General features: G+C 41.8%; 1 pseudogene; it reads right to left on the bottom strand.

Moving 5' to 3' along the window:
- Positions 1 to 25,254, bottom strand: part of LOC117529032 — a 56,700-nt pseudogene extending 31,446 nt beyond the window's left edge.
- Positions 25,255 to 26,156: the final 902 nt, after the last annotated feature.

The following is a 26,156-nucleotide window of genomic DNA, read 5'->3' as shown; positions in this document are numbered from 1 at the left end:
CTGTTAATCAAGTTAAGGGTGATATCATTCGCTTCATTTGGCAACAACTAACAGAGTTTCATCCTAGAGATGATTACCGTGAGCTCCTACACTTGTCACTGCCGTTTCTGGGATCTGACTGCAATGGTGAGCTACACATTCAGGCTCTTGGGGCATTCCATTGAGCTAGATGATGGCAAAGCTCATATGCAGTCTGAAGATATGCATCTTTCATTCCCAGTTCCGACTGACTGCACGTAAACTCTCGTCTCTTGGCCATTTCAACACATTTGTGATAAAGGTCTACCTTAAGGCTTGGTTCACATGCATGAGTGCGTCATCTGCTCCACAAAATTATCTGCAACTACTGCGTGAGCTGGACAGCTACAAGAGGATAAACAAAGCTATTCCTAAAGCTGCAGTAAAGTCATTTTCTGAACAGTGCATTGTGACATTCTCAGTCATTTTTTGTGTTAATCTGTTTCGTTCAAAAAGCACTTAGAAGTTCTGAAGTAACTGCGAGCAGCTGCTAGTCTTCATTTTAAGTATTTCTCCAATATTGTATTTTGTTAAAACAACTGTTATTCATCATATCCACATTTCTCCAAAAATTACAAAAATTTGATGTTGTTGAGCTACCAGTAAATATTATTATAATATATCCAAATTTTGGCAGCTTTTTTCTTTCTGCATTAGGGACAAATCTGGGGGGTGGGACAATAAAAATTAGAAACTTTATTTTTGAGTGGCACACTAATGTTCATATAGCGGTCATGTTCGTCAGTTCTAACTTCCATTACTTTTTTTTTTTTAAAAGCAGCTCCTCGCATTTCTTTATTTTGCACGTTCCTTTAACTGTGGATTTTTTTTAAGTGAACATTCAAGAAACCGCCTCCATAATCCTAGATTGTCTCAAAGGACTAGGAAATACAGATACACAGCCTTTCAGATGCTGCAATCCAGAGAACTTTGCTGACCTGTCTGCAGGCTGACCTTCACAAGTGTCACATTCAGACGGCATTAAAAAGAGAAATACCTCACTACAGCAGGCCCAAACAAGGATTCTGAAAAACAAGTTCACTGCATGACCTAATCTAGGCTGCCCAAAATTGTCTACACGCAGAACTTAATAAGTTTGTATTTTATTTTCACAGTGTTCCCCATCGTTCAAATTGGCTGATTTAGTTTATCCATACTTGGGATTCCATTTGGTAAACATTCAAGTTTATGCTCTGCATCATGGGACCTCATGCCACCTTTGTAATAAAGGGCAAAGCACACAGTCTAGAAGGTTCAAGGGTTTTGAGCTTTGAACCTCAAAGTATCCTGCTGACTAAGGGTTCAACCAAGGCTTCACATCAAAAACAAGAGTAAAAGAACATCAGGAATGTCATGCTATGTTAATGAGTGATAAGTTTCCATTTTATGTCTGGGTTGCCCGTACTGCAAGGTCACACCGTGCCTGCGAGAGCCTCTCAGACCAATGGTTACCTGACATCACCCACCCAGACAGGCGAGCTTTAATACTTAATATCACTGCTCTCACTTCTTAGCAAACCAACACACATCTATTCTTGATCATGAAGATACAGGTTACAAGTTCCACTTTTCCTGCAAGGCTAAACCAAAATTCAGCAGGCTATTATGGTTAACCCCTTAATGCTCACAGGAGCAAGATATGTCCCATAAAATGATAACAATAGTTGTTATTGATTCATTCATTCATTTTCAGTCGTTTATCCGGGTCTGGGTCACGGTGGCAGCAGAGCAAGCAGCTCATTCCACACTTCCCTATCCTCGGCCAAGTCCTGTAATGCTTTCTGGGGGATCCCAAAGCATTCCCAATCCATCTGGGAAATAACAGTCTCGCCAGTGTGTCCTGGGTCTTCCCCATGACCTCCTCCCGGTTGGACGTGCCTGAAAGATCTCCTGAGAGAGACAACAAGGAAGCATCCTCACCAGGTGCCAGAACCACCTCAACTGGCTCCTTGAGATGCAAAGAAGTAGCGACTCTACTCAGAGTCCCTCCCAGATAATCGAGCTTCTCACTCTGTTCAGAAGTGTAAGTCCAGATACCCTAAGTTCTGCTGCTTGTATCCGCAATCTTATTCTTTCAAGTCATTACCCAGAGCTCATGACCACAGGTGAGGATGGGAGCATAAATCAACTGGTAAATTGCGAGCCTCGCCTCCAGGTTCAGCAACTTCTTTACCACAACAGCCTGGTACGACGCATGTTAAATAACAGTTATTAGCATGTGTTACATATTGGTGATATTAAATCTGTTGCAATAAAATGCGTCAGTTAAAAGTGGTCAGCCTCTGGATTGAAAGACTGTTCATACATAGAAAGTCCCTTCAGCTGCTCCCTTGTTTTGTGCTTGTGGCCGCCACCGCAAAATCCAAGGTGGATCTGCATGTTGAATTGGCACAAGTTTTACACCAGATGCCCTTTGTGACACAATGCCACATTACATGGAGAAATGGGGCAGGGGTGGGTTTGAACCGGGAACCTTCCACACTGAAACCAAGTGTACTAACCACTTGGCCACCATATAATTCAAAAACATATTTTTAAAATAACCCCACAACAAGTCAAATTATCTTCCCTTGAAAAAATCTGACCAGCATTATTTTCCTCCATGCACATTTTTGTATGGTGGATGTTTTATTGAAATTCGCCAACAGGTTTAGGAGGAGGGTAGCACTGTTGCATCAAAGCAAGAAGGTCATGGGATTGATTCCCACCTGTGGACTTTCTATGTGTGAGTTTGCATGCTTACCCCATGTTTGTGTGGGTTCCCTCCGGGTGCTCCGGTTTCCTCCCACATCCAAAGACGTGCAGGTTAGGTGGAATGGACACTTTAAACTGTCCACAGGTGTGCGTGCGGGTGTGAATGTGTTTGGCTGTCTATATGTGGCCCTGTTACAGACCGACGTCCTGTCTAGGGTGTACCCCGCCTCACGCCCTATGACTTCTGGGATCGGCTCAAGCCCCCATGACCCTTAACTGGAGTAAGCAGTTGAAGATGAGTAAACTGTGTTAATAATACAAGAGTGATGATAGCTTTATCTCAATTATGCCTGAGGTTGAGTGACCTGCTAAATCCATTTGACTTGCTAAAAATCCAAAGGAGTAGAAAATCTGAAATAAATCAGTTTTGAAACTTTTTGTTAATAACTACATGTGGCAATAAATTAGACATTCTATCTCACAGTGGGACTTTGATCACACGTGAACAACAGCAGCAACAAGGGCCTTTGTCATTGTACATCTATACAATGAAATTTGTCCTCTGCATTTAAACCGTCCTAATTACAGTTAGACACAATCCAACCACTAAGAGCACAGTCCAGCATCCAGGGACCAACTCCAGATGTAGAGATGCTGCCTTGGTCGGGGCAGAGAAAGAAGCAGACCCTAAATAAGCATGTTTTTGATTGTGGGAGGAACCTCCAGGGCCTGGAGGAAACCCACGCAGACACAGGGAGAACATACATCTCCACACAGAAAGGACCAGGCAGGAAGCGATCCCACGACCTTCTTGCTGCAAGGCAACAGTGCTAACCACTAAGCCACCACAAACATACTGTTACAAATATAATGTGTCTGAGAGTTCTAAATTTGTCCTCTCTTTAGAATTTTGTGGTTAGATGAGAAATGACTAAATACACAAGTTATTTCCAGCTGCAGTATTTGAAACAGTTTATGTTGAAGTATTTCACATTGTACTTGCATCTTTAAGTATTCCTTTGTTTGTTTTTTGATTCTTTCTTCTTGAACAGAGTTGCCACAGAAGATCCAATATGGGTGTGTATGTTGATTTGGCACAGGTTTTTATGCTGGATGCCCTTCCTGACTCAACTTGAGATCGACACAGAGAAAGGGTCACGCAGGTGCTGTTGAACTCGGAACCAAAATAAGATAAAATAATAATGACAAATATTCAACTGATCCTGGACTTTTGTCTTAGTTTTGTGCCAAAAAGCTGCTTGTGGCATTCGGCAGCAACAGGTTCTAAAGGTCCTGGAATGTTTTGGGGGATGGTTGCTGCATTTTTCACGGACAGGTGAGAATTGTTGCTGTATGTGCTCTGAAGAGATGTGTGTATTCCTTTATACCAAGATAAATACCAAGCATGATAGGCCATTCACACAGCATTCACTGGGAGGTGTAAATAAATGGTTCATGTGCATTGAAATAATTCATCCAGAATAGAAAGACTGATTCTGAAAAGGAATCAGAAGTGGACAAAGCACTGCAAGCATTAACCCCCAACCAATCCAACAGGTATTGCTTGTTGAAAAATAACCTTATAGGTCACAATTACTGATTTTCAGGTCTGGATGTCACAGGTAATACTGGTTCCATCCACAAATACCACTTAAGTACTCCTAGAAATTAATGTCAAAAGATGTGATTTAGGCACTGACAAAAGACAATAAAAACACCACAAATGAGTTCAGTTTTCAAAAGAACACCAATACAAAGGAAACTGAGAAAGTTATTGGCATATACCTGAAGACTGCCCGAATGCAAATATGTCTCGTCCTCAGTATGTAGTGAGAAAGACACATCGAAAAAAAAATGTGAATGAAAGAAACCTTTGAAACTCAAGACCTTGGCTTGATTCATTCAGAGAGAAATGCCTGCAGGTGGTACTGAAAGAGCACAACTCTGTAGATGAGATGATGATGAGTCCTTTCAAGGGGAAATTCGGCAGCATTAAGCAACATATCTGAGGCAAACCACACCCATGGTGGTTCAAACTGTGGCGAGGAACTGGAATCTGTGGTATGCTCTATGTTTTCGATGGGTACAGAAGGAATGTATTGGCAGTTTAATTGATTGTGTTCTAATCAAATTCAACATACCAAAGACATTGGAACCATTCTCAGGCAACAGAAGCCCAATAACAGAGTGTGACATCAAGGACCATGTTTGAATTCATTTTTTAAAAGCCTTATGTTAATGTTAAAGAAAGTGGAAAAAATAAACTCCTGGATGTGGTGCGTGAGTTGGATCCATTTTAAAGTTCAGATCAAGAATCATGAAAATCCACCTGGTAGGTTTTGTCTACAAGTCTACATTTACCATCTGTCAGCGAGAAGCTCAATATTTTCTATTAAAGCTACAGTGTGTAAGATTTTGTGCCGTTATTAGCAGGAATCAATTATAGCTGTTGATTTGTGTCTAATTAAATACCTGCAACAACAAATCAATTCATTTTCAGAAACGTGCAATGAACGTCAACATGGGAGTGCGCCCGCTCATGGAGGCCGCTAAATTGCACCTCCATGTTGATACAGTAGCCCAAAAAGGGACATATTTACACTGGATTGGAATTGCAACCAGAAGACTAAAGAAAAATTAAAAGTGAATCAGTGGCTGCTCGCCTATACACCGCCTACTGGTCCCTATTCAAAGCTAACAAGTTTGAGAACCATTTGCCTATCATAAGAGAAGGCAAGGGAGCCTGAAACCCTGTTGCCAAAAAAGTGTAAACAAAATCGTGACTGTTGACAAGCAATCTGTCACGCTACCACCAGATGACACCAATTCATACACACTGTAGCTTTATAGCAAATTACAAATTTAGCTTACATAGGTATTTTAATTCAACTTGCTGGATTCTGTTTGGAAAGACTAACAATACTGCACAACCGCTGTGTTCTTTCCTTAATTAAGAGGGAATGCGACAGGAAGTCCCCAGGCAGTTAGCTCACAACTGTAGCAATCACATGCCAGACGGTTAGCAACGGTGTTACAGCATGGTCACATTAGCTACAAGCGGCGACTTGCCATTCATTGAAAATTGATGGCAATGAACAGTCGCTCCGCCGCCAGCTAGGAAGGACCAAAATAGACCTGTAGTCCATTTCATGCAAGTACCAAGTGACGCGGCACGTGATTAGAGTGAATAGGCAGCGTAATGTCAGGTGGTTGTTTGCTCAAACAAAATTACCCAAAATGGCGGAAAACGCTCAGAAACAGTTGTGTTTCTGTATAACTCTCATACGTTTCTCATATGTTAAAGTTAGCAATGAATAAACACTTCTAAATCTGAAAATGCTGATTTTGTAACCACATTAACACCTCTGAAGTGATTTACAAGACATCTTAAGGAAATTTATGGGGCACACTCTGGGAGCGCCCATCAAGCAACAAAGCCAACTGCGTTTGTAGCTAATGTGACTGTAGCATTAATGTAATCTTGCACAGAGTTCAGCCTTTGGTTCTCGCAAAGTTCTTTTTAAAATGGCATGGCTGCTTCACAAAGCGCTAGGTAGTAACATCTGGCCTCTGTTCTACAAACAGGAGGACAGAAAGTAACGGACAAAGAGATTAAGATGAGACCATCTCCTGTGTGACTCCTGTTTTCAGGTTACCATGGTGAAAAGAAAAGAAAAAGCCCCATTCATAGTCCTTCCACTTTTTAACATCTCTTCCACATTCATAAGCATGAGCCTTCAGAGATATTTAAGTGACCTTCAAGCCTGAAATTTTCACAAAACAACAAAACAGAGGGCTGGTAAATCCGTACACAAAACCCCGCTGGGTGTGAAGGTTAGCTAGTGAAAACCCAGACAGTCACTCATTCAAAATCAAAAATGAATCTTTTTCATACGTGGAAAGAACGCCAAATGAGAAATGCATTCAATCACAGAAGTCCAAGCCCAGAAAATCAAGTAGGTCAGTGAGGCAGAATAAAAAAAAAAAACGTGCACAGCTTAAGTTCTCTAGAAGTCGACTGCTCGACCTTCTTTTAGTATAGTCACCTCACTTGGCTGCTCTCTCACTCTCGCTCTCCCGGGGCTGACAGAATTATCTTCTGCATCAGAGCTGAGGCTGAGCCAACGCTCTACACAGAGGACTCCATTTCACACTGCAGCCCCACTGTGGCCAAGGAGACGCAGCCAATCACACCCGAGTATCGGTGGCATGGCCATCCACCATTTTGTGCTCCTCAAGGTCTTTGACTGTCCTGCTCAGCTGAGTGGAGCTGCCTAGTCTCGCTCTGCTATCTTGTTACACAGATGGAAGTGTTTAGCTGTAAAGAGCACCGACCTGAGCAGACAGCTTCCCTCCTGTTGGTTCCTCTGCAGCGTGTCATGGCAGTCAGCGAAAGCAGAAGTGAGATGTGCTTTATTCACTGCTAAGATGGCTACGTGGAGAGCAGAGCTCCACTGCTCTTCATAAGATGAAGAGATCTGTGGACGGAGCCTCAAAATGTGAAAACGCTCAATGGTTTTTCCACTGAACGTCCACGGTTTTAAATGTGAGCAGTAAGGAGATATGTTTAAAAGGTCTCGTGAAGGAGTAGTCATGAAAAATTTGTTTTTAAAAATCACAATCTGGTGTTAAATATGTTTGGAGATTCACCTTAAACATTGTGCCATGTTGAAAACTACCCTCTGACAACATTTTGGCTTGAAACAATTCATTTTAAACATCTGTGACGTACGTCATGGAGTCCATATCTGGAAACCCATGTTCAGTTACACACGTCCACTTAGCTGGTCTGAGTTCTGTCCAACATGTCCATATCTATCAGGAGGCGTCACATGTTTCACATAATGGCCAGATGATCAATTTGACACTCAAGCGTTTTGGTTTTAGATGATGTCATCTTAGCGGTACCCAATTTTGTCTAACTTGCAGTCAACCCATAAATGGGTAAAGGGCAGAGACTGGACATACAAATGGACTGCATTTATATAGCGCTTCTCCATCAGCATTTATATAGCGCTTTACAATAATGCCTCACATTCACCTCAATGTCTAGGTGCTGCCATATAAGGCACTCACTACACAATGGGAGCAACTAGGGGATTCAGGACCTTGCTCAAGGGCCCTTAGTGACTTTCCAGTCAGGCTGGGATGTGAACCAAGGAGCCTCTGGTCTCAAGCCTTGCGCTAAACCACTACACCATCACCTCGCCATACACTGAATAATCCCCGTGTGACATCACCCATAGGCTTTATATACAAACACAGTAGAGTCAATTTGAAGCCAAAAAAAATAAATAAAAACTGGACAAAACCTGCAAGATGTCAACCATAGGTTTTCTTTAGTTTTGTTTATGACAGCAACAGCAGCGTTACTTCTGGCTATGTCAGGATTAATTTATTCATGCATAAAGGGGTGGAGCACATGGGTGGTTCAATGTGATGAAATATCTAAACCAGCTAAGCTAACATCTGTTCGGGTGTTTATTAAATCGTAATTTTGGGGACTGGGCGGTAGTTCTCCTCATGGCTTGCTTTGGTGTAGACATTAAACATCATGAGATCCTTATTTTCTCAGTAATAAAGGAACCTAACAGATCAACCTACCCACAGCTGCTAAAAGTGCTAACACCTTTAGCATACAATGTTTCACTCAGTACGAATATTGCAGCAGAGATGTTTTAGATGATCCCTTAGGATGTGTCACCACTGACTCAACAAGCCATATTATTCAAGGTGTTTGTCATGAAATACTCCAAATGATAGACGTTATCCACAACAGCTAGCAGCCACATCAAGCGGACACTGCATTACGGTCACAGTGAGAGTCATTCACTGAAAATCAATGGCAATGAACAGTCGCTCCGCCGCCAGCTAGGAGGGACCAAAATAGACCTGTAGTCTATTTCATGCAACTAAAAAAATAAATAATCGTTTGAATAATCGTGATTTCAGTATTTACCTAAATGATCGTGATACTGATTTTTTCCATAATCGAGCAGCCCTACTGTAAACATGGTTATTTCTGCTCAAAAAAGTTGGACTTTTTAACATGGAGTTAAATGGAAAGTGCTTGCTTTTGGAGCCAGTCAATTCCCCCACACAAGCACATTTTTCTCATTAAAAATCATGATGTTCAATTTGTCCCTTGACCCGGTTTCATAAAGCAACTTAATCTTTCAGTCTGCTAAACTTTCTTAGTCAACTACAGTTAGTTGCCCAACACCATCCGTCTAATGACCGTTTCACATTGATAGTTAAACTTGTAGATTAGCCGTCTTACCTTAGCTGACGGTTTTGACGGGCAAAACAGCCTCGCACGTGCCGTTGCCAAGAGACGGCTCCAATGTGAGACAGTCTGTTTACTTCCGGGTCTGTCTTTGTCATGAACTATCCAGCCTTTGTTTTGTTAACTGACTTTATTAACATTTTTGGACCCATATGAAAAGCAAAAAGACGTACTTAGCTCTTAGCCTAGCAGTTTCACTCACCAGTTTCTTCTTCTACACTTCTGTCAAGCCTTTCTGTGCACACAATGTTGCTCAGCATAACAGCGACGCCCGGTGGCTTGGGTGAGAACTGTCGCAAACATCACATGACAGTCATCTACTGAATCCACAGCCAAAGTGTTCCATCAAGTTTTAGTACATGATAGCTGCCATTTTTGAGGTAAAACACCGAAGCTTTTTTTTTATTTTTTTTTTTTACTAAAATAAGATTAGTCTCCTCTGTACCAGGCTAAAAACTTTAGTTGGGTAACATGAAACTTTAGCTGACTAAGCGTTTTGTGCAACAAATAACAAAAAAAAATTAGTCAACTAAGTGAGTTCATTTAACTAAACAAGATTAGACTGCTTTAGGGAGACAGGGAGACAGACACCCTCTCTACTTTTAAGATTAGGCTTAAAACTTTCCTTTTTGCTAAAGCTTATAGTTAGGGCTGGACCATCCCTTAGTTATGCTGCTATAGACGTAGACTGCTGGGGGGTTCCCATGATGCACTGTTTCTTTCTCTTTTTGCTCTGTATGCACCACTCTGCATTTAATCATTAGTGATCGATCTCTGCTCCCCTCCACAGCATGTCTTTTTCTTGGTTCTCTCCCTCAGCCCCAACCAGTCCCAGCAGAAGACTGCCCCTCCCTGAGCCTGGTTCTGCTGGAGGTTTCTTCCTGTTAAAAGGGAGTTTTTCCTTCCCACTGTAGCCAAGTGCTTGCTCACAGGGGGTCGTTTTGACCGTTGGGGTTTTACATAATTATTGTATGGCCTTGCCTTACAATATAAAGCGCCTTGGGGCAACTGTTTGTTGTGATTTGGCGCTATATAAAAAAAATTGATTGATTGATTGATTGATTTATGAAACCAGGCCCAGGTGACAAAAATCAAGCAATTAAAAGGACCACTTAGGTTTGACTTTAGAAACATAAGCCACTTTGTTTCATGTTATTCAAGGGTGATATTTTATGCCAATCTTTCTTTTGAATGCTCCCAATTTTTGACTGGGGTCGCCACATCAATCAGGTATGGACCCACATGTTGGCATGACAAATTTTTTTTTTTATGGTGGATGCCCTTCGTGATACACCTCCATATGAAAGTAGAAAGCAAGGTATACACGCACCGGCCACTTCATCAGGTACCGTGTGCAATTGCTTGTTAACACAAATAGCTAATCAGCCAATCACACAGCAGCAACTCAATGCATTTAAGCATGCAGACGTGGTGAAGACGACTTGCTGAAGTTCAAACCGAGCATCAGAATGAGGAAGAAAGAGGATTTAAGTTACTTTGAATGTGGCATGGTTGTTGGTGCCAGACGGGCTTGTCTGAGTATTTCAGAAACTGATGATCTACTGGGATTTTCATGTACAACCATCTCTAGGGTTTACAGAGAATGATCCAAAAAAAAAGAGAAGATATCCTGTGAGCGGCAGTTGTGTGAAAGACAATGCCTTGTTGATGTCTGAGGAAAATGGGCAGAATGGGTGACTGCGTGATGCCATCATGCCAACATGGACCAACGTCTCAGGAATGTTTCCAAAACCTGGTTAAATATATGCCAGGAAGAATTAAGGCCGTTCTGGTTGGAAAAAAGGGATGGTGAGGGTGGGGGTCTAACCCGGTGTTAGCAAGGTGTACCTAATAAAGTGGCTGTTGAGTATAGTTGGCGTTGAACCACAGACCTACTGTTTGGGAGGCAAGCGCGCTAACAGATGAAACGTGGGGCAACCCTCAGCAACCATGATTAAATATTCCATCTCAAAAAATGATTAAGTGCAAAATTTAATTACTAGCCCCCAGCATGATTATTTTTACAATTTTATATGAGAAGGAACAGGGAGATATATTTGGATTTCTCATGAGGTTCGTCCCTCAAGCTTAAAGATGAAAAAAAATTCTCAAAAATAGAATTCCACCAAGCGTATAAGTAGGCTACAGGAAAAATGGTTTTGCGTCATTACATAATTCTCTATGACACATTCACAATCAAACATATAAAGCTGGAACTCGTTCCTTCAGTTCTAAAAGTGAGCCAACACACAGGTTTATGCGACAAAAACTCTGACACATCAGGCAAGTGAGGGATGTCTAAGCACAGGTCTTGGAGAGAAACCAGGAAGTGTTTTTCCACAAGGACAATGACTCCAGGAAACCTTACATTCCATGCAGCCTTGAAGTCCATCTCTCCGAAGAGACCACTTCCTGACAAAAACCAATCTCCTGTAGGCTCAAATACATTCTACATTATTCCAAGTTGGACAAACGAATAACTTTAGCATGAGAGCACACGATACCACATCCACATTTCAAAGTATCGAGCAAGCAGAAAAAAAATGTTCCACTTCTTTTTAAAACAGTCAACTTCACCAATAATCAAATATCTAAATCTCTGAGTTCCCTATATAGTTGTATGGACTGGGATATTTTGACCTTGTCCTCTGACCTTGATCACTGACTGATCCAAAGCAAAATCAAGTCACTTCTTTGCATTCATAGGCCCAGTAAATCCACCAAGTTTTATAAAAATTGAATTAGGTGTTCTTGAGTTACCTTACACAAACAAACAACATAGTTACATAGAGACCAAAGTGATCACAACAGCGTACACCCCCCTGCCCCATTGTTGATGGGGAAAAAAAAAATACAACAATTATTTATAAACCGCTAAAGCCCTGAGCACTGTAAAGTCAGAAATACGTGAACCAGGGCCTGGTTTCATAAAGCGATCTAATCTTTCAGTCTGCTAAACTTACTTAGTCAACTACAGTTAGTCAACCAACATTATCCATCTAATCACTGTTTCACATCGACGGTTAAACTAGCCATCTTATCTCAGTCGATGGTTTTCACAGGCATAACAGCCTCGTGCGTGCTGTTGCTAAGAGACGGCTCCAATGCGCGACCGTTTTGTTTACTTCCTGGTTGACTGTTGTCAAGAACTATCCAGCCTTTGTTTCATTAACTGGCTTTACTAACATTTACGGACCCATACAAACAGCAGAGTGACTTGCTTAGCACTTAGCCTAGCAGTTTCTTCTTCTACACTGCCATCAAGCCTTTCTGTGCACACAATGTTGCTCATCATAACAGCGACGCCCAGTGGCTTATGTGAGAACTGTCACAAACACATCATGACAGTCGTCTGTTGCATCCTATGACCAAAAGTGGAAGAAGCTCTCCTTTTCAAGGAATACGAGTGACATAGGGGTGCTCTTGAGCGTTACAGTAAGTGGTGGTACATGACAGCCGCGGTTTTTTGAGGTAAAACACTGACATTTTGTCAGCTAAAATAAGCTTAGCCTCCTCTGTACCAGGCTAAAACTTTAGTCGAGTAATGTGAAACTTAATCTAAAAGCTTTGTGCAACGACTAATAAAAAAAAAAAAAAAAAAAAAAATCAGTCAACTATGTGAATTTATTCTAATAAACAAGATTAGATTGCTTCATGAAACCAGTCCCAGATCTATATTTAAAGGGGTGTAAGATTACAGTTTGGGTTTTTAGGGAAAGGGGGGTTGTTTGGTCTAAAAAACCTAATATAAGTTGCTGAGATCATAAAAATGGATCTTAAAGTTGTAATAATATTTGCAAATTGTGGCCACCAGGTAGCCAAGGCTTTGAAAACTATCGAAAGTGATAACTACACGGATTTCATGGGCTGTGATCAAAACTGCTACTACTATGTCGGTATCGCCCTTGTTCCACATAGCTGAGCCTCGATTATTATGATTCAAACTGAATAAAAATGAAATTTCATTCATCTTGTGGTCATCCCATTGGGTATTTGACTCTGCTTTATTCTAGAGGACAAGTAAAACTGTTAATGTCAAATCCTTCTATATATGTGGATCTGCGTGTCACAGAAGGTTTTTTTCTTAGGCTTAAAATTTGCTTACAGCAAGGTAATGTGCACATGCAAAGTCACAGAGATGTGCAACCTTGAGGATGTTGAACATGAAACATAAAACCCAAAGAACATTTCTGTTTTCACTTTTACAAAATATGACCCCTTTAAATAAATCAGACGTACTCACGTTGCCATGTACTGAAATAATTAAGCTTATCTATTGCAAGTTCTGGCTTCCTTCTTAACTGTATATAAATGGGGAACTCTGCATTCAACAGTATCTCATTCCACAAATTCTCCCAAAAATGAAAAATGATTACAAGAGAGGCCTGTGAGATGCACAGAAGGGTTTCTTGTAAGTGGCTTTCGGTGGACAACTGCCAGCTAACACTGCAGTGCTGACTTCCTTGTAAGCCTGACATGGCAGTTACTACAGTTACAGCAAGTGGGTGAGGTTACAAGCTAGCCAGGATGGCGTGTTCCAGACTGACCAAAAGAGGACAGAGAGGGAGAACGAATAAAGAAAAGTCTCACGTACTACTTCTAGATAGACCGAGATACTGTAGGTAGATGAAATGAAAGATGCAAGAGGTTCCTCTCCAGGTTTGCTGGACTGACCTCTTGAGACAACTTGTCAGCTTTGAGGAGGAAAGATGAGAGACCCATCAATATTAACTTACCACTGAGACCTCCTTTCCTAGCTCTTAAATATTTAATTGTCCTTGGACAGCTCTGTTGCTTCGCAGGCCAGTGGATCCCTTCTACAAGACCACTCCTGTTCCTGCTCAATGAAGGCCTTGTCCAGTGGCACCACACTGCCCAAGGTACGGGCATCTCCAAAGAATTCTGGACCCCCCCACCCCCTTGCAACCACAAGCAGCTCAAGGCTGACAGCGCTGGCTCACTAAGAACAGCATAAATCATGATTTTAGGCTGGAAACCTATCTTAATTTATCTCACCGGACAAACTGTCTGGTCAGCACAGCAACACGCCAGCGGTTGTCATTTATACAAACCTCGGCCGTGCTGCGTTGCGCTAAAAGGAGGATCCAAGCTGGGTAAAGATAGACAGCTGTGAGCTACAAGGTTTTTTTTTCTTTCCTTGTTTCTCCAGGCAAAGTTATAATGTTCTGCTGGAAAGCAGGGAGGAGGAACCAGTTTTTCAATAGGGCAACAACTGACAACAGAAACTGGAATGACACCTCCAGCAAGCCACTTCCTTGTTTGAAAAGTGGCTTTAAACCTCAATCTGACGATGCAGTTTAGTTTGACAAAACAGGAGAAATTAGATAAACGCGAGAAGGTGCAAGGAAAGAGGTTCTGCAGCGTGGTGGTCATGACTGAAGAGTTGCGGCTCTGTGCGTTTCTGCAGCCACGCCATCTCCTTTCTGGCTGCATCTCGTGAGCCATGCATCATGTCAAGAAAGCACTCACTGGAGCATTTCAATTTGCTTTTGTGCACCTCTCCAGCCTTCTTTACTGCCCCAGGTACAGAAGAATGGAGGAGTGCATCACCAAATGCGAGTGAGTGAATAAGAGAGCGAGACTTGAGGTGTGTGTGTGTGGTGAAGGAGTGCAAGGAATACAGTATCAGAGAGAGCGGTGAGCTTCACGGCTACTTCCTTGCAGCATATAAACTGCCACAGAGGTCCCTCTTCTTTAATCCTCCATCCACTGTGTTGAGTTTTTTTTTTTGAGTAATCCCCCCAAAAATACCATTCAAAAATGCAGTCACATAAATCCACCCCCCTTTTTTTTTTTTTTTTTTTAAATCGAAAAATATCTGCAACAGCATGCTTCACTTCTGCCTGGTCATCTTAATGCTAAACTGCAATGACAATGTGCTTTAAATGTTTTAAGCAGAGATCAATTCAAGCAATGTTCAACGCACCCAAAATGATCAGATGATTTGTTGAACATATTAAACTGAGCCAACGAGTTGCCACATCCCAAAAGGCGATGGCATAGACCCATACCAAGCATCAACCTCGGTGTTAAAAAATGAAGTCAACATGGAAGTGCCAAACATTGCAGTTCCTTGAATCAATTCCTACCCTGACGTCAGGGTTCTCGGCAGCGCAGTTGAGCATAGGGGGCCCCATGCTGTGATTTAACCAGCATAGACAGGCTTTTGTGTGTACCCCCCCCTTTTTTAAAAGGATACGTCGCATGTTATTTAACGTCCCAGTTAGCAACACAAAGTGGCCCTCAAAATGAAGGAAATAGTGTTCCAAAGTGTTATAAAGTTCAAAGTTTTCTGGGGAGGGGGGGACCCTCCTACAATACTCACACTTGCAACGCTCGTCGCGCAGCTAGGCCCCACTAAGTTCCCCCCTATGCTGTGAAAAAAATCCTTGTGAGAACCCTGGATGTCATCAAACCACACCGCAAGACGGTATACCTCCATGTTGAATGGAAAATGGCGTAAAGAAACAGATTATTTACAGCAGTTGAACGTTCCAAAATTCTGCAACCTAACAGCAAAATTGTTTTTTGTGGCGAAATCAGCCAAGGATAGGTATATCACGAGCATTGTGTGGACTGGCCTTCAGGACCCGGATTTTTTTTGCAAATGTTTTCGTAGCTGCTGGCATGCGAATATGTCCCTGATATTCAGTACACGGACATCTACAACTATTTTGTCAGGGATACAAATACTCTGTTGCGGGATCCGTGAACAACAACATCATAAAACGTGTCTCAGATCATCACAGCAAAGGTGAGTTGTTTTGTGCACAGTTTTTGTTTTTGTAAAATGGGGGCAATGAAAATCACACGCATCCACAGTGCACGGGTTAACGTGCCCTGACACTTGCACAACTTTGATCCGCACACTTGCACGCACATCGTAATGATGATCTCCATCCGCTGTGTTCCCAGCTGGATGCCATGCACTGTGCGCTGAACGCTGCATATATAAAATAACTCTTAATAGCGGAATAATCATTTTCTTTCTGAGTTGGCTGTTGAAAACACCTCTAAATGCTTCCGGAATCACAGAGGGCTTTTCCAGCTGCAGCTTTTCTCTCTGACGCGCTTAATGAGGTGGACAAAGCATTAGGAACCGTCTGAAAAGTTACTTATTTGTCATGTTTACATTGGCATGGCTTGGTAAAACAGTTGCATGTTCATCCCTTCTTGTGTGCAGCTGTAAAAGTATGTTCATGATAGATTTAAAATTATAATCGTTTAGACAAGCTACGCTCTGATGCGGTGCGCTGATACAATCACTCGCACGCTGTGTTTTTTAATTGTTTGCGTAATGTTCAAGTGAAGTTCACGTTATTAATGCGTGATGGTGATTTTGAACATTTCAAAATTTTCTTTGCACACATGCACGAACCTGCACACAGTTTGCACTGGTTTCCAGGAGTTTGAGATGAGTATTTTCTTTAAAGGATTGCCATTGTCACAAATGCAGGAGTTAGTGTGTTTACCTGCGTTCATTCACAAAATGCCGGTTTGCCTTAAACAGCCTCAGGGAGCTCCAACAGGCTGAAAACAATCTAAAACAGTTTGATTCATGACATTTTTTCCTGTTTGAGTCTAGAACTGTTTAATTCCTTCTCTCACAATGTGGACTGTCCCATTATACACACTATGAGAGCTGACGACACAGCATACAAATGAGTGCAAACAGCGGCTATCGCTTTGTTTATCATCCAGCATGCCAGTATACTGCTGGCTTCCAGGTTTGACTATGTCACATGCATGCCCTCTATAGAGCTCCATGTTAAAATGCCATACTTTACAACAGAAATAAACATATTTACAGCCTGGTACAAAAAACAGTTAAGTCTCGGTCCCACAGAATAATAAGCCATAAATAATGAGCCACGCATGGGTGTGTCAGCGATTATTTGAAGAATGGTCCATGTTTTAAGCTAGCACGTATCCGCTACTATACTCAACAAAAATATAAACGCAACACTTTTGGTTTTGCTCCCATTTTGTATGAGATGAACTCAAAGATCTAAAACTTTTTCCACATACACAATATTACCATTCGCTGGCGTTTGGCACGTTGGAGAGGTGTTCTCTTCACGGATGAATCCCGGTTCACACTGTCCAGGGCAGATGGCAGACAGCGTGTGGGTGAGCGGTTTTCTGATGTCAATGTTGTGGATCGAGTGGCCCATGGTGGCGGTGGGGTTATGGTATGGGCAAGCGTCTGTTATGGACGAAGAACACAGGTGCATTTTATTGATGGCATTTTGAATGCACAGAGATACCGTGACGAGATCCTGAGGCCCATTGTTGTGCCATACATCCAAGAACATCACCTCATGTTGCAGCAGGATAATGCACGACCCCATGTTGCAAGGATCTGTACACAATTCTTGGAAGCTGAAAATGTCCCAGTTCTTGCATGGCCGGCATACTCACCGGACATGTCACCCATTGAGCATGTTTGGGATGCTCTGGACCGGCGTATACGACAGCGTGTACCAGTTCCTGCCAATATCCAGCAACTTCGCACAGCCATTGAAGAGGAGTGGACCAACATTCCACAGGCCACAATTGACAACCTGATCAACTCTATGCGAAGGAGATGTGTTGCACTGCATGAGGCAAATGGTGGTCACACCAGATACGGACTGGTATCCCCCCCAATAAAACAAAACTGCACCTTTCAGAGTGGCCTTTTATTGTGGGCAGTCTAAGGCACACCTGTGCACTAATCATGGTGTCTAATCAGCATCTTGATATGGCACACCTGTGAGGTGAGATGGATTATCTCAGCAAAGGAGAAGTGCTCACTATCACAGATTTAGACTGGTTTGTGAACAATATTTGTGGGAAATGGTGATATTGTGTATGTGGAAAAAGTTTTAGATCTTTGAGTTCATCTCATACAAAATGGGAGCAAAACCAAAAGTGTTGCATTTATATTTTTGTTGAGTGTATGTACCTCACAGGTGCCACATAGCCTCTAGTGAGCCACGACCGACCCGTCATTTGAGCCCCGTCCAGCCTTGAATGGCTTGTGTCGCCACATATGATCCACATCAAGCCACATATGATCAACGTAGCACCATGTAATGCAACGTTGGTGCACGTTTAGAGCATGGGTTTGGGGCCACACCTCCAGCCTCCCACACTTGGTCCCTTTAAAGTGTGGGTTTCAATTCACAACATCCATTCAAGATTGTCACATTTTTAAACGCAGTCCAAAAAAAGACACTCTTGCACAGTCCGGCCGGTGTGCACCGCGTAGCAGGCTGCTGTTCACCTGTTGTTCCATTGTCATTTAATACAGTCAGTTCTTGTGTTTACCCAGCTCTGTGAGCAAAAAAAAAAAAAAAAAGGTCACTTTAATCATATACACCCACAACTATGTGGATCAATCATCCCCCCCCCCCCCCCCCCCAAAAAAAAAAAACACAAAACACATCCATAACCATAACAGCTTGAACCAAACCACGGGCTCCTAGACAGTCGCCTCTGTGCTTCTTCTTGCAGGCTTTATTTCTTCTGCAGCTTACTGTCATTTTGACACCGTGATCCAACATTTAACTTTGTGTTCATCCGTTAATGTCTGCAAAATTGCTCTTTTGCACACTGGCGTTCTGCGTAAATGCTCATCTTGAGTGCGAGTCATTGCGTCAGCGCGCCTCATCTGATCCATTATAACAAGATGTTAAATCTAACATAAACATACTTTTACAGCTGCTTATAAAGAAGGAATGAATATGCAACTGTTAGGCTGTTCCAAATATGTTCTCCACCTCAGCGCACAAGAGAGAGGCAAGAAAAAAAGCTACAAATGAAACGTCCTCTGTGATTCCAGAAGCGATTAGAGGTGTTTTCAACATCCAAGCTCTGACAGAAAATGATTAATCCGCTACAAAATAATTATTTTATTTACAGTGTCCGGCGCACAAAGCAGGTGGAATTGTAGTGCGCAAGAGGGCAGAGCCAAAATAGCCTGTTCTGTCCGTGTAGCCGCCAGGTGTTCGGATAATGGGCTTTTAACAGCCTCGTCCTCACCACAAACAAGCATCTAAAATCCTCATAGTACCTCGTACACAAACTGCCCCACGCTGTTCTTACTAAATTTTGAACTTCCAGCTGTCATCCCACAGCGATGCTGCCTACTGAGTGACGAAAAGTCAAGTGAAATTTTGTTCTTTAAGACAAGCAAGCGTACCTTGTGAGGATATGAGGATTTCCTCTTCTATGTATATCTGTGTCTTTTTCAAATCATTGTATTTTGTCCAAGCAATTTATATACTGTATGTGGTTTTGGTATTGAAAAACAAAACTGCACATTTTTCCTCCTATTTTCTGATGTTTTACAGGCCAAACTGGGAAACAATGAAAATAATCCTTAGTTGCAGCCCTACTTCTCACAGATTTAGACCATGAAATTAGGGTTAATCCAACAATTGTTGATGTAAAACAATGTTCTCAATGGGTTCCACAAAGAGCAGAGAGGGTGCAGCTTTTTGCAACCACAGACCTCTGCAGGTGATTTCACAGATTAACACCAGGGGACATTGAAATCACCTGCTGATGGGCCTGCACAAAATAAAAACCTGTACCCTTTCAGGATTTTAGAAAACCCATTTCACAACACTTAATATAACAAAAGCCCAAGTAGAAAAGTATTTGCTCAGACATTTTAGGCATTATTTAAAAATATATATCACAGAGAAACGATGCTGCAAAAATAATGAAACACTTATTAATAGAAAATAATGTACAATCAAGAATGCTTAGCACCAAGGCAGAATTTTGACATTTTTCAACCTAAGCTCTTTTTTTTTTTTAAGATGTTTTGGGGCTAATCTTTTCAATTGGGACAAAACCTACTTTAAAGCAGTACGGTACTGATTTGTTAGAATCCTAACCGACTAAATGTCCTTCAAAAAGAACTATCAAAGCACATTCTTGATGGTCCATTACAATTATCCACACGTAAAACCATATGATCTCAGATATTTGTACTAAAGCTAGAAAATATGGTCAAGTCCACAGCAGGTAGCAGCCACTGCTAACAGGTGGCAGCTTTAAACCGCTAGCATACTAGCTCTGTAGTTATGGCTTAAAGAAAATGCAAACAGTCACTCAGAAACAGGCTAATCAATGTTATTATAGAGGGCAAGATAAAAAACAATGTCAGTAAACTGCTTCTTGTCACCACTGAACAAGTGAAAATGTTATTTGAAGTGTTTGGTAGCATAGAGAGGGTTCCTAAATGTAGAAAAACTTTTTGAAATAATTGATTAGTCAGTTAGCCGCTTCCTTTAGCCTCACCATCGTAGCCTCTACTGAGCCATTACAAGTTGATTACCGATGAGGGACTCATTCTGAAAAGCTTGGTATTAAGGCAACAGCGAGACTAAGGGAAGTGGCTAACTGTGTAATGTGTCATCTTAAAAATTTAGTAAGGTAAGAGTGTACATTTACCTCCGTAGGGATCATACAGACATATCATGGAAAATTCAAGTACCTGCTCAGGTCTTGTACCAACCAATGCTCAATAGTAAACGGCTTGGATCCAGAATGGAGGCACATAAACGTGACTGTTTCCTGTTTTTAAAAATCTTCTACTTTCCAATGTAGAACTGCTACAAATGTCCAAATTAAGAGAAATATCTGATAATATAAATTACTGCTCCAGCAACTGCAAACAGCCTTAATCTGTGACCTCAACTGACACGTAGAACTTCAACCAGAGACCTCAGATTACTAGTGTAGCATGAATAAGATGTTCACTGAGAAATGGCTAAGAATTTGTTGAAGACCTGGAACATTGTAACAGGAGCTCCAACTGCAAAACACAGACTGCTCAGTCTGTTCGTATCCCAGAGACAATCTGGATAGACAGAGGTTTCTTTCCCAAAATACATCACAATCCCCTCTAGGTTTAAACACGGGACTCATTTGCGGAACATCTTCCGCCAGACTATCCAACGTGCCCATCTGTAAACAAATGTGTCAACCGCAGCAGATTCCTGCTACTCGCTCCTCCTTGAGAACCTGTTTGTCCTGCCATGCCAGGGAGAAGGAGCGCTGCCACCATTTTGATTGCTCTTCTCAGCATTGCGCAGCACACTGTGTCAAGCTCACAGTCTCCTTGTCAGCAAGATTGCACACAGTGGCCGGGGGTACTGCAGAGCATAGCACAACCACATAAAGAAACACATCGCCCTCGATGCTCTGACAGGCCGGTCACCACCATCCTTTGGGACAGGGGTGTCAAAAATCATCGCATCACAGCCAAAGCTGAGGTCTGGCCATCATCAACCTAAGAATCAATGTTGTTTAATGAATAGTGAAGGCACAGGTTTAGTTTGCAAAATGAAGACACGGTGAGGATCCTTCTGATACTCACAGCAGGAGAGTGTGTTAAAAAAGAAATTAAGTGGTCTCCTTCGTTTGTATGTTGCATAAATAAACAGACGCAAAGGCAGCAAAACTAGTGGAATCACCGGATGAATTGTGACACGAGTGCAAATGCAACCGCATAGTGCTCCTGTATTTAACATTGGCACTACAAATTCATGTGCCATATCATATTGTTATCGATACAGCAGCAGAAATTTCCTACATGTCATGTGCGCACAACAGCATCTCGAGTGCTACATTTGTTGGTTCCCCTCTGGTGCTCTGTGGGTAAGTATACCTTGCTGTGCACACCATGTAAGTCTGGCCTTTTAAAAGAGCACAGGTTTTTCCTTTTTCAGATAACTGGTACTACTTTCATACATTTATATTGCAAAACTACTATGAAATATTAGTTTTAAATTATGTGCCCATGCTGAGTACTGCATTTCATAATCATGCAAACATATCTTCACAGAATACATTAATGAAATCAACTGCAGTACTTGGAGTACACATGCCAAACAACTTTTTATTATTTGGAGCCAGATGTTACAATACACAAAATCTGTCAACAACACCACTGTCCAAATTGATGGCTGAGTGCAACAGATCAATTGGAGGAGTGTTTGTCTCAACGTATGGGGTTTCTACCTCCTTCATTTAAAAAAATGGGATTTCAAAAGAGCAAATTGCTCTTAATGGCTGATTTCAGTACAAAGAACTAAGTCAGCCTAGGCACTAGTTTTTACGTCACATGGAGGTGGACTTGGCTTGTGAGGAGTAAAAACTCAGCTCAACTCCGCCTAAGCTACAAGGACCCAGAGTTCATACTTCCACCTAGAAAACACATAAAACTATTGATACCTCTGTAAACTACAAGGGCCCAGAGTTCATACCTCCACCTAGAAAACATGGGAAACCATTGATACCTCTGTAAACTACAAGGACCCAGAGTTCATACCTCCACCTAGAAAACATGGAAAACCAGATACCTCTGTAAACTACAAGGACCCAGAGTTCATACTTCCACCTAAAAAACATGGAAAACTATTGATACCTCTGTAAACTACAAGGACCCAGAGTTCATACCTCCACCTAGAAAACATGGAAAACCATTGATACCTCTGTAAACTACAAGGACCCAGAGTTCATACTTCCACCTAGAAAATACGTAAAACTATTGATACCTCTGTAAACTACAAGGACCCAGAATTCATACCTCCACCTAGAAACATGGGAAACCATTGATACCTCTGTAAACTACAAGGACCCAGAGTTCATACCTCACCTAGAAAACATGGGAAACCATTGATACCTCTGTAAACTACAAGGACCCAGAGTTCATACCTCCACCTAGAAAACATGGGAAACCATTGATACCTCTGTAAACTACAAGGACCCAGAGTTCATACCTCCACCTAGAAAACATGGGAAACCATTGATACCTCTGTAAACTACAAGGACCCAGAGTTCATACCTCCACCTAGATAACATGGAAAACCATTAATACCTCTGTAAACTGATAGTGGAGGGCGATCACAACTCAATGTTAAAGATACAAAAAGCTACACAGATGTGACTCACCACCAAAATTTAACCAAATAAATTGTCATCTTCTCACAAAGTTTCATCAAAATCCATCCACCACTTTTTAAGACATCATACCTCCAGACAAACAGACTCTGGACTGGACTGAGATCACGCAAAAGCAACACTGCTGTAGTTTTATAGCTGATGCTCCACTGTGAGAAAAGAAGCTTTTCTGGACCAGTAAATGTTTGCATACATCACAACAACACAGACACACACGCGTCCATTCCTTGCACAAAGGTAAACAGTAAATGCCCAGAAAGACGTATGCATTTCAGAGAAAGTGAGGTTATCCCTTAACCTAAGCCTAAAAACCAAATAAGTAATTTCAAAGGTTGCTCAGCACCTGACACATCAGGTTTAGGGCTTTGTTGGAGTACAAAATCACCCAATTTGCATATGTTGAACTGTTAGAAGCTTGATTTTTGACTCAAGTTTTATGTGGTACCGTCTAAAACGGGGTTACGGGGATCCCTACATTATTGGCAACAGATCAGAAGGTTGTCCAGGGCTGTATCTGGCCCCCAGGCCTCAAGTTTGACACATGTGACTTTATATGCTTCATACCCTACCTACCGATAAACTCCAATTACCTTCAAAAGTAATTAAAGCACCATAAAAAAAAGCTCCATCTCGCATTAACACACACTTAAATTGACTAAAACAAGCTCCAACACTTTCATTTCAAACAAAAACCCCTTCAAAACAAACATCTGGAGAACTTCCATTAGGAAACTATCTACGAGAACCTCGATCCTCCCCTCCTGTGAAGATATTTTTGTTAAAATTAACTAGCTGAAGCCTGCATGAACATTCCTGGAAAAAAAAAAAACTGACACAAAATCCTCAAATCTATCCTCCAAAAAGCAAATGATCCTGGATGGAAAACAAACCAGAAGCAACCCAAGTCAACCTCACTTTTCAGACTTCTGCTTAAAGTTGAGCAGAAACAACAACACGAGGTTCTGAATGCTTGAGAGCAACCTTTGTTCTGGGGGGGAGGTGGTGGTGGTGGGGGCTCCTGCTGGGCTCTCCTTGGAGACTCATCTGCCTTCCTCCATTTTATGGTGAAGCCCTGCTAGCAATGACACTACCTGACTTGAGATCAGTGACAGCAAAATGTGCATCAAACCAAAAATTTTTGTAAAAGCAGTGCAAAAAGGGGGGAAGACAATGAGTCTACAATTCACCAGCCGCGAGAGATCTGAAGCTCCAACCCCATGGAGAAGCAGATTTCTTTAAAAAGAAAAAAAAACCAGGAGGAGGAAGAAGAAGGAGGAGGAGGGAGCACACACTGGACATGGCTTCTTTCATGGAGAGTGTGCCAGCTCCTGTTTGTCGCTAATGGAGGCTGGTTGGAAGAGAAGAGAGCGAAACGCGCAATGGATCCTCCATGAAACCAGCGCGCAACAAACACGCAAACAAACACAGGAGAGGTTTGACCGCACAGCCAAACCAATAAATCCCCTGACCCAGACATGTCAGAATAACAAAAACACGCAGGCACCATTTCCTTGTGTCACTTTGAACCGAAAGGCGACATGGCGAGGAAGCACGGTAGGATACAAAGTGGGAAGCGAGGAGGAGATCCACTTGACTTTGGCTGCTGCGTGGGTTCCAACCGCAGCTCACCGAGTTTAAAAAAAAATTAAGAGAAAATCTCACCCGGCTTCCGCTCCTAAGTGGACCTGGACTAAAAGGAGAAGACCAGCTCGTCCAGATCGCTCGCGACGCGGCGCTCTCCAAAATTATATCCCATGATCTACCACGGCGACGTTCTCGCAGACCTTGAAAGCCCCAACCGACAAAACTAAAAAAATAAATAAATAAATGAAATACACACACGCACAAAGGAGGAGAAAAAGGGGCAAAAACTCACTGGTACGATCTTCTTCTCGAGCGATCCAAGCCCAGAAGTTGATTTTGACGCGTGCGCCCCGGTCGCTCTAATGGATGATCGCCATCTTTCCTGCTTCTCCTTCGCTGCAGCTGCAGATGACCTGAGATCCGTCTGTCTCTGAGTAATGAGCAACCACCAGCGCACAGACAAGGAAGACAATCTGCAAAGCGAGCTGCAGCTGCACAAAGAAGTTTTGGAGACGAGCAAGCACCAGAGGGTGCACAAGAGTTTGCAATGAAGCGAGAGCGCATCAGCGGCATGGACAACGTCTGCGCCCGAGAAGAAGCTCATCCTTCATCTGGACTTGGAGGCAGATCCTGATCAGACCACCACGGCAAACACATGCGTCAATTTTCTATATGCAGGCTTTCCATAATGTGGCATGCGCGCGTCATGGGGTTATCTGCAGTTCACTGATGATGCTCAAGATGCTGCTGCACACATCACCCGCAGCCACACAGCTGATTAAACCCGCTTTTAATTGTGATTAATTTCAAAATAATAATATAAAATTATATATATATATATATATATATATATTTTTTTTTTTTTTTTCCTGATTCCTGTCTCCAGCTTTTCCACATTCCCAAACCAAAGTGAAACAGTGAATAAAGCTTGATGGCAGCATGTGTTGAGGGAAACATGCTTGTGTTTGATTACATATGTACATATGATTGTGCTCCTCCTGCTGCTCCTCCTGAGTCCACCAGCTCCTGTAACAAAGAAGGAGCCCCAGACAAAAGGTACAGCGGGGTCCTGCTTGACATGGGGTGGGGGTTGATCAGCAACAATGTGCACGTGGGAGGAGAAGTGCATCATGGAAGCACCTCAGAACACCTATATATATATAATATATATATATATATATATATATATATATATATATATATATTATATATATGATATATACACTCATGAGCACCTTGCAGAGGTTGAGATCAGTGCTGTGCAAAAGTTTTTATGCACACTAGTTTTTTTCCCCCCTTCATCATCCAAAAATAAATTTGAACTGACCAATATTACTATTGCACAAATAAATAAACAGCAGGTTATTCATCTCATTTCTACATTTAAGGGGGAAACAAATTGTGGGTGTACTGCTCACTATGAGATAATTAGAATTACAATCCTAGCTATATATATATATATATATATATATATATATATATAATATATATATATATATATATAGATATATATATATATATATATATATATATATTTTTTTTTTTTTTTTTTTTTTTTTTTTTTTTTCTAGTGAGCACCTTGCCAGAGGTT

Source organism: Thalassophryne amazonica, chromosome 17 (genome assembly GCF_902500255.1).
Source record: "Thalassophryne amazonica chromosome 17, fThaAma1.1, whole genome shotgun sequence".
In the NCBI taxonomy this organism is placed as follows: domain Eukaryota; kingdom Metazoa; phylum Chordata; class Actinopteri; order Batrachoidiformes; family Batrachoididae; genus Thalassophryne; species Thalassophryne amazonica.
Note: the sequence above shows the minus strand (reverse complement) of the source record. Positions and strands in the feature narration are given on the sequence as shown.